At 47.3% G+C, this 9,802-nt stretch overlaps 1 pseudogene; it reads left to right on the top strand.

Moving 5' to 3' along the window:
• Positions 1-1,681: 1,681 nt before the first annotated feature.
• Positions 1,682-3,741, top strand: LOC131906473 (large ribosomal subunit protein uL13-like; annotated as a pseudogene).
• The last annotated feature ends 6,061 nt before the right edge of the window (positions 3,742-9,802 follow it).

Raw genomic sequence — 9,802 nt, 5'->3', positions numbered from 1 at the left:
AGACTCGTGAGAGGAGGAAGGTAGTCGCTGTACATAGAAGGCAGCAGCTCGTGGACTGACAGGACCCAGTTCCTTCCCTCTCAAGGAGCAGCTGTGAGAGTTCACTATTTCCTATCAAGGAGGCTGGGCCCTCTGTATAAGACACTGTTCCTTGCACACTGCCTCCTCTAAGGGAAGTGGTGCTGGGCTGCAGAGGACACTGAGGCTCACAGAGATGTGATGCCATGCAGAGTGTCTCAGCCTCGGTACAGGCAGTCACTATTTCCAGGAAGCACCACCCGCAGGCACCTCTTTTGTTGTTTTTTTATATTTAAAATTTTTAATTACATGTAAATATGTGTCTGTGCACATGAATTTAGTGCCAGAATTGGGCATTGGATCTTATGGAGCTAAAGTTACAGGGGTCGAGAGTGGCCTGACATGGATGCTGGGAGCTGAACTCATGTTCTCTGGAAGAATAGCAAGTGCTCCTAACTGCCGAGCCATCTCTCCAGCCCATTTTTATTTTCTTTTAAGGCAGAGTGTTATGGATCCCCGTCTGGTCTCAAACTCACTCTTGGGATGACCATGTGCTGGAATGACAGACGTGCACCACCATGGCCGTTTATGCTGTGCTGGCGATGGAGCTCAGGGCTTATGCATGATAGGCAAGGACTCAACCTGAGCTACATCTCCAGCCTTACTCTAAACACACTCGACCTGAGCTACATCTCCAGCCTTACTCTAAACACACTCGACCTGAGCTACATCTCCAACCTTACCTCTAAACACACTCGGCCTGAGCTACATCTCCAACCTTACCTCTAAACACACTCTACCTGAGCTACATCTCCAACCTTACTCTAAACACACTCTACCTGAGCTACATCTCCAACCTTACTCTAAACACACTCGACCTAAGCTACATCTCCAGCCTTACTCTAAACACACTCTACCTGAGCTACATCTCCAACCTTACCTCTAAACACACTCTACCTGAGCTACATCTCCAGCCTTACTCTAAACACACTTGGCCTGAGCTACATCTCTAACATTACAAATCAGGCCTCCTTTGTGGGATTTGGAGGGAACTGGGATCCCTAGGAAGAGGAGGAATACATTCCAGCCACTGACCAATTTTTACCTGAGACCACCCCAACACTGTGTGACTAATTGGGCAAAAGTCTACTGCATCTTCCTTGGCCCTAGAAGGGGTGCATCTGCCACTCAAGAGTATTTTCCAGAGTTCCAGCTGCCTCTGTGAGCACAGAGGGGTAAGCTTGTACAACAGCAGGTCCCCAGACTTTCAGCTCCTGAAAGAACCGTTGAAGATGCCATGGAGGAATGTCAGAGAACTTTGGTCAGCAGGTGAAGTCCCCTCCTGGCCTAGGGCTCCAGGCTCAACAGAGAGAAGCAGGCCCAAATGGCCTGTGGTAGGACGTACTCCGTCTGGGTACCACTGACTCCATCGACCTGCTCCACCTCCTCCAGCACACTTTTGCTCCCTTACTCCACAGCTGTTTATGGAGGCTCCCGTGACGGGGAGGTGACGGACAGGCAGTGGTAGCGCAGGCGATAAGAGCAGGCACAGAAGAGCGTGAGCAAGCTGCCAGGGACCTTGGGGCGGAGACTGACTCAGTGACAGCTCAGAGGGCCAAGAGGGGCTTCAGGGAGGCTCAGGCCGGAAGTTGTTCAGCAGAAGATGGCATCCCGGACAGACAACAAGACGCAGAGGTGTGATCAGCTGGCCTGCTGAGAGAGGTGAGAACTCCAGCTCCACTGGAGCCCTGGGTGTGTGCAGGGAAGGGGAGGGGTGGGTGAAACTGCAAAGCAGGCTAGCAGCAGGCTGGGAGAGGCTGGAAACCAGTGCAGGCTTTATACTCCAGGCGAATGTTTTCAAAGTAGTCCCTAGGGACTGCAAAGATGGCTCAGTGGTTAAGAGCCCTGAACAGGGGACCCAGGTTCTATTCCTAGTACAACCAACTGTAACTGCAGTTCCAGGGGGCACTCGATGCCCTCTTCTGGCCTCTGTGGGCACTTGCATGCATGTGGTATGCAGACATACATACAAGCCAAATAATCATACACATAAAATAAAAATAAAAAATAATAATGAAGTGTGATCTCTGGATGTGTGTGCCTCAGCATCACCTGGGAATTTGAGAAAAAGGAAAAACTCTCAGGCCCAGACCCACAGACCTACAGAACTGGAAACTGAGGCTGGGGCCCAATTATCTCAGTTTCTATTTTGTTTGGTTTTGAGATAGTGACTCTATCTCTGTTTTAAGATGTCCTCCAAGGCAGGTTAGGTGGTGGAAGTCTGTAGTCCCAGCTACTAAGAAGGCTGAAACTTGAGAACCACTTGAACTCAGGAGTTTGGAGCAGCCTGAACAAAATAGGATAGCCTTACCTATAAAATCAGACAGATAAGCAGACAGACAGACAGACAGACAGACTGGACGTGGCAGTTCACATCTGTAAACCTAGTTCCTGGGAGGCTAAGGCAGGAGGAATGCCACGAGGTCGGGACCAGCCTGGGCAATACAGTGAGTTCCATGTCAGTTTGAGCTACAGTGTGAAATCCTATCTCAAAAAAACTGGTCAAGGGCCTACCACACAGGCACAGGAATCTGAGTTCAGATTCCTCAAAACCCGTATAAAAAGTGTCTTGCTGCTGTAACCTCAGCCTTGGAGAGGGGTGTAGAGGCCACTTGAAGTTGGCCAGCCAGCCTCACTGCGTCGATGGGCTTCAGGATCAGTGAGAGCTCCTAGTTGAACAAGCAAATAAATCAAGATCGGAGCTGGACATGTGGCTCAGGAGTGAAGAGCACTTGTTGCTCAATGATGAGAGGACAATTCAGAATTCAGCACTTAGGTCAGGGGACCACAAAGGCTGTAACTCCAGCTCCCAGGCATCCCCTGACTTCTGGTTCCTGTGGGCGCCTGCATATACTCACAGGGACAAAATAAGATGGTGGAGGAATTCTGATTTTTAATTTAAAAAGTTGTTGTTGTTGTTCTTTGATTTTTCAAGATAGGGTTTCTGGGTATAGCCCTGGCTGTCCTGGAACTTGCCTCAAACTCACAGAGATCCACCTGCCTCTACACCCACCGCCATCACCCACTCACCCTCTTCCCCACTCTCATCCATCCTCCCCTCCCCCAGTGCTGAGATTAAAGGTTGGCTCTGCAGCCACCACCACCCAGCGCCCAGAGGCAGAGGGATTCTAGTGCAGGGTAGCCCGAGGCTGTCTTCTGGGCTGCCTGGCAGCCATTGTGGCCAAGCAGGTTCTGCTGGGCTGGAAAGTGGTGGTCACACACTGTGCCCGCGTCAACATTTCCGGCAATTTCTACAGAGATAAGTTAAAGAGCCTGGCCTTTCTCCAAAGTCAGATGAACACCAACCATGCCTGAAGCCCCTGGCATGTTCTGTGCCTGAGCTGCCGAAGGGTCACTGTGTGTGGCATGCTTCCCCACAAGACCAAGCCAGGTCAGCCCCTCTAGGTGTTCGGTGGGATCCCTCCACCCTAGGACAAGAAAAAGTGGATCATGCCTTGCCAGCCTCGAAACTGTGTGGCTGATGCCTACCAGAAAGTTTTCTTACCCAGAGCATATGGCTCATGAGGTTGGCTGGAGTACCAGGCAGTGACAGCCAACCTGGAGAAGGCCAGGATCCATTACTGGAAGAAGAAGCTCGCAAGGCCATGGAAACAGGAAGAAAAGAATGTGGAAAGAAAATCAGTCAGTTCACAGAGGTCCTAAGGTCCCAGCAGGCTGTGCCTTAAAAAAAAAAAAAAAAAAAAAAAAAAAGCAGGTAAACTGGTCATGGGTCATGGTGGCACACACCTTTAATCCCAGCACTCAGGAGGCAGAGGCAGGCAGATCTTCGTAAATTCAAGGCCAGCCTGGTCTACTAGTGAGTTCCTGGACAGCCTGGGCTACACAGTGAGACCCTGTCTCAGGGGGAAAAAAAAAAAAGGAGGTTAGTTCATCAGGGAAAGACCCATGTTGATCTCAGCTCTCCTTTCCACATGCATAAGTGCACACATCCCACACAAACACAAATAAATGCATATAAACAAATAAAACCAGGTGTGATGGTGCATTGTCTATAATCCCGGAACTCAGGGATCTGAGACAAAAGGATGAGGAGTTCAAAGTTATCTTTGGATACAGGGCAAGTTTGAAGCCAGCCTAGGCTATATGAAGCCCTGCCTCAAAAACAAAACAAAACCCCAAAGCAAATTAATAATAAATAAATACCCCTGGGGGGATTCCTGGTGCACAGTAATGTTTGAGGGGTATTTGTGCTTGTAGTAGGGACCTGGGGGAGATTTGGGAGCAGGGCAGTGCCATATTAGCATTCTGACACAGCAGAGCAGGGGCTAGCTAGATTGATTACAGAAGGTGAGTGAAGTCAGGCTGATGGGAACACAAAGTACAAAACAGAAGTTGATGGGCTGGGGTGTAGGTTGGTGATAGAACACTTACTCTGGGTGCTATTCTTAGCACCCCACCCTACCCTCCAAAAAGGAAAAACACAAACAAAAAAGAGTGACGGATACCTCCCAAATCTGTCATCTAATCTCCCCGTCCCTCTCCTCACTCCCCTTCACATACACAGGTGCCCTGATACTCTGGACTGAAGACTGCAACTTCTCTTGAAGTTAGGTGTGATCATGTGACTAAGCTTTAGCCAGTAAGCTATGGGTTGAGAGATCTGTGTAATGAGGCCATGAGTTCTAAGGTCTATGCTCTCTATGTTCCTCTTCTCCCTGGGATGATGAAACACGGTAAAGATAATACCATAGCAACAGAGGAACCACAGGACAAGAGGCAGACAGGGTCTTTCTTACCTTATAGTCATCATCCCAGCCTGGGGATGCTTTCAGCCAGATGTTACACACTCCATTTAACTCACAATTACTGTTAAAGAAACCAAACCCGAGCAAGGGAAGGGCTGTGCCAAGCAATCTGTAGGAGCCTGTCCTTCCTCCCTCCTCCCTCTCCTTCCTCCCTCCTCCCTCTCCTTCCTCCCTCCTCCCTCCTCCCTCTCCTTCCTCCCTCCCCTCTTCCACCCTTCACTCCCTCCCTTCCTTCCCTCCTTCCTTCTTCCCCCTTCCTTCCATTCTTCCTTCTTTCCTCACTTTCTTCCTACCCTCACTCCCTTCATTCCATCTGTCCATCCTTCCTCCCTTCCTTCCATCCTTCCCTCCTCCCTCCCTTCCTCCTTCCTTCCATCCTTCCTTCTTTCCTCCTCCCTTCCCTCCTCCCTCCCTTCCTCCTCCCTTCCATCCTTCCTTCTTTCCTCCTTCCTTCCATCCTTCCTTCCTCCCTCCCTTGCATCTCCTCAGAAGGAGTTACAATAGCATATAAAGAAAGATAAAGGTGAGCCCACTAGGTTTAATGGGGTTGCTCTCATTAGTTAGGAAAGTTTGCTCTGATCATCTTAGAGGCCAACACAAGGATGAAAATGAAACTGGCTCAGAATGTTTGACGGAAGAGGAATAGTTAGCTTCCAGTTGGCTACAAAAACTCGGATCATTTCTTGTATAGAAACCGGAATGAAGCTTTGAAATGCTCTCTGCACCCCTGACATAAAATGGAACCAGGATTTCAGGGGAGATTATCCCCCCCCCCCCCCCCGCCTCTGCTTCCTCTCTCTCTTAGATAACATACCTTCAAATTCAATAGCTGAGGATGGCCCTGAGTTTATCCTGCTGACTCTCTCTACTGAATGCTGGGGTTGCATACTCAGTATCATCACATCCAGTTTCTTGGACTGGGAATTGAACCCAAGGCTGTACAGGCAACACTGTACAAACTGAGCCACATCCACAGCCTCCTCCCCCCACCCCACCTGTCTTAAAGATTCTTGATACCCACCTCTGGAAAAGCAGAGACAGGCATATCTCTGTGAGTGAGGCCAGCCTAGTCTACAGAGAGAGTTTCAGGCCAGTCACAGGTACCAAGTGAGACCCTGTCTACACAGCAAGTTCCATGGTATCCACCAGGGCTGCCTAAAGAAATTCTGTCTCAGCAGGGTGGTCGTGGCTCATGCCTTTAATCTCAGCACCTTGTATTCAGAGGCAGGAGGATCTCTGTGAGTTCAAGGCCAGCCTGGTCTACAGAGCAAGTTCTAGGACAGCCAGAGCTATTACACAGAGAAACCCTGTCAAAACAAACCAAACCAAACATGAAGAGGCCCTGTGTCAACAATTAATAAACAAAGGATAAAAAATTAATAAGATAAAATAAATGAGTAGGCATGCCTAGTTCTCACTAGGTCTGCATGCTCCTGTCATGATGATAATGGACTAAACCTTTGACATTGTGAGCAAGCTCCCAATTAAATGCTTTCTTATGGTGTCTTTTCTCAGCAGTAGAACACTAAGTCACTTGCCTTTTGTTTTGTTTTGTTTTTCTCCTGTGGCTTTGTTTTACTGTAAATGTGTCTTAAAATGGTTTATTTTGGACAAAAAATATTTCTTTTAAAAATTTCATGGGGTTAGGGATTTAGCTCAGTGGTAGAGCACCTGCCTAGCAAGCGCAAGGCCTTGGGTTTCGTCCTCAGCTCTGGAAAAAAATAAAAATAAAATAAAATAAAATAAAATAATAATAATAAAAAAAAGCCGGGTGGTGGTGGTGGTGGCACTCGGGAGGCAGAGGCAGGCGGATCTTTGTGAGTTCGAGGCCAGCCTGGTCTACAGAGCAAGATCCAGGAAAGGCGCAAAACTACACAGAGAAACCCTGTCTCGAAAAACAAAAACAAAAACAACAACAACAAAAAGATTTATTTATGTATGTGTATGTGCACCCTGCGTGAGTTTATATGGACTGCCTGCGTACAGGTGCCTGAGGCGACCAGAAGAGAGTATCTGATCCCCACCCCCACCCCTGCCACGAACTAAAGTTACAGCAGTTTTGAGCCCCCTACGTGAGTGCTGGGAACCCAGCGACAGCAGAAGTGTTCTTCTCACTGAGCCATCTCCCCAGCCCCCCCAGCCCCTCTCACTGTGCCCTTTGATAAAGTTCAGCATAGCATTAAAACATAACTCCGGGAAGGCGCTTCATGAAGGACCGCTGGGAGTGCCATACTTTGCCCAAACAAGGTCATTTGCCCGTCACAAACCTAAATGGGGGCAGTGAAAGAGTTCAGTGGGTAAAGGAGCTTGCCACCAAATCTGACAGCCTGAGTTTGATCCTTCGGACCCACATGGTGGCAGAAGAGAACTGACTCTCCCAGTTGACCTCCCCACAAATGCATTATAGTGTCTTGTATAATATTAGAGGGACCAGCCTTAATATTATACATCCCAGGGGCTCAGGAGAGAGAACTATGAACGGCGAGGTCTATTTTCAGGAAACAGAATCTCAGCACACCGAGCTCTATAGTCCACTTGCTTTAATTCCTCTGGCATAGCATCCTTTATACCCAGCTTCAGTTCTGTTCTCATGTCTAGCTCCTTTCTTGGCTGATTTCCCTCTATATTTATCTACTGCTTCCTCTAAGTTCTATCTTAATTCTCTTGTCTTAACTGCCTCGTCTAGGTCCTTTTCATCTTGTTCTTACCCAGCTAGTACTTCCCCATCTGGCTCTTCCTCATCTTCCATCTCGTTCCTCTGGTACTCTCTAGCCCTTCAATCTAGTTCTTCCCCATCTCAGTTTGTTCCTCTCAAGTTCTTACCCGTCTAGTTCTTCCATTCTCTTTTCTCTTCTCCATCTCTCCGTGCCCTGGAAGTCCTGGTATATAAAGCCAGGCTTCCAGGGTCAAACGGAGGGGTGATAAGAATCACATTGAGAGACAATAACAATTAATTATCATTTGCAACCCCAAAGGGAAGTGACCAATGGGGAAATGAATTAACTAAAGGCTAAATTTGGGTAATATCTAAGAAGAGGGAATCTTATGTGCTCAACTATAGTCTTAAACGTGATTAGTAGAAAATGTTAAGAATCTGTAAGTTGCTAGGTCAATGGGAGAAAATAAAACTGTCTTCTTTTTTCCTGTGGCTCCTATCTGTCCAAGCTATCTGCCGTTTTTTCTGCAGGGTGGCAGAAAGTGTGCTCAGTCGCTAGGCAACCTGTGTACAGCTAGATGCCTCTGGTGATAGTTAAAGGGAGATCTGGAACCAGAGGTAAGGTTTGGGAAAGGAGGAAGTAAAGCTTAATTGGCATATCCGCCAGGCCTTCTCAAATGGGTAGCCTGGATGCTTAAGTCTGTTCTAGAAAGTACGGAGGTATCTTTGATAAGGTACTTTCCTCCATCTGGGGATGGACCTGGCCGGATGCTGCCAATGATGATAATTATAGGGAGGCTTGAACTGGGTTTGGGCTGAGCTTAGCTGTCAGCGCAGAAGGTTATCTAAATATTCCTAGAAGTTAGCGGTCTATAAAGTTAGTAAGGCTGTAAGAAAGGAGGGTCCGAGCTGAATTGTGTAAAGCTATTACTTAACGTCCACCTGACCTAGGTGGTGTCTCCTTGTGGAATTTACCTTAAATCAGGAGACTTGCATGTGGACTGTTATTACTGCTTGTCCTTGAAAGTGGCCAAGGGAGATATCTGATTCCAGAGAAAGCCTTTCCTGAGGCTGTTCTCCAAATACCTGGAATGTGTATGTCCAGAGAGTGATCAGTCCACATTATTAGCCCTTCTTGGGGAAAAGTCAATTGGGAAAACTATGAAGGCACACATGATTTTCATAACAGAATACAGCTGATATATAACAAGCCAAGTAACACCAAAAACTCCTTGGGATTTGGCTTCCTCTGGAGGAATTCCCTGATCCCTCCAGGTAGTGACTTTGCCATAACCAGCTGAGTTCTTATAATATATTCCTGCGGCCCGCAGCAATAGTGGAATTTGTGCACACTTGTGCACACTTGTGCACATGCACACACACAGATAAATAAATTTAAATTAAAGCTTTTATTTTGCTGCTTCAACTTCACCATATTCCAGCTTCCCCTCCTGCAAGTGGCCAGCATTATTAAAGGATCCAACAACCTAAAACCTGTAAAATATCACCACAGGGAAGAAATAATAAAGTGCGTGCAGTTGGTCCTGGAAAGACAACTGACTCAGAATTCCCTTCAGAAAAAAGGTTTATGCCAGCTGGTGGTGGCCTACGCCTTTAATCCCAGCACTCAGGAGGCAGAGCCAGGTGGATCTCTGTGAGTTCGGGGCCAACCTGGGCTACAGAGCCAGATCCAGGACAGGCACCAAAACAACACAGAGAAAACCTGTCTCAAAAACCAAAAAACAAAAATAAATAAATAAATAAATAAATAAATAAATAAATAAATAAATAAATAAGGTTTATTGAGAGAAAGAGCCTTGAGGTGGTTTGAATAAGAATGACACCCATAGGCTCATATATTTGAATGCTTAGTCATCAGAGAGGGGCATTATTTGAGAATGAATAGAAGAATTAGGAGGTGTGGCCCTTTTGGAGGAAGTGTGTCACTGGGGCTTGGCTTTGAGGTTTCAAGAGCCCATGCCAATCCCAGCATCTCTCTTTGCCTATGGATCAGGGTGAAGCTCTCAGTTACTGCTTCAGCACCCTCCCACAGGCCACCATGCTCCCACCATGATGATAATGGACCTCTGAAAATCTAAGAAAGCCCCCAATTAAATGCTTTCCTTTATCGGAATTGCCTTGGTCACAGTGTCTCTTCTCAGCAATAGAACAGTGACTAAGACAAGCCTCAGGGCTATGATTAGGCCCCAAGACGGGAAAGAGAGAACATCAGAAAGAAAGTGGTAAAATACATCCAAAGCTGCTTATCTGAGTCTCAAAAGGAAGAAGAAGTTCCCCTGCC

Source organism: Peromyscus eremicus, chromosome 3 (genome assembly GCF_949786415.1).
Source record: "Peromyscus eremicus chromosome 3, PerEre_H2_v1, whole genome shotgun sequence".
Lineage (NCBI taxonomy): Eukaryota > Metazoa > Chordata > Mammalia > Rodentia > Cricetidae > Peromyscus > Peromyscus eremicus.
Note: the sequence above shows the minus strand (reverse complement) of the source record. Positions and strands in the feature narration are given on the sequence as shown.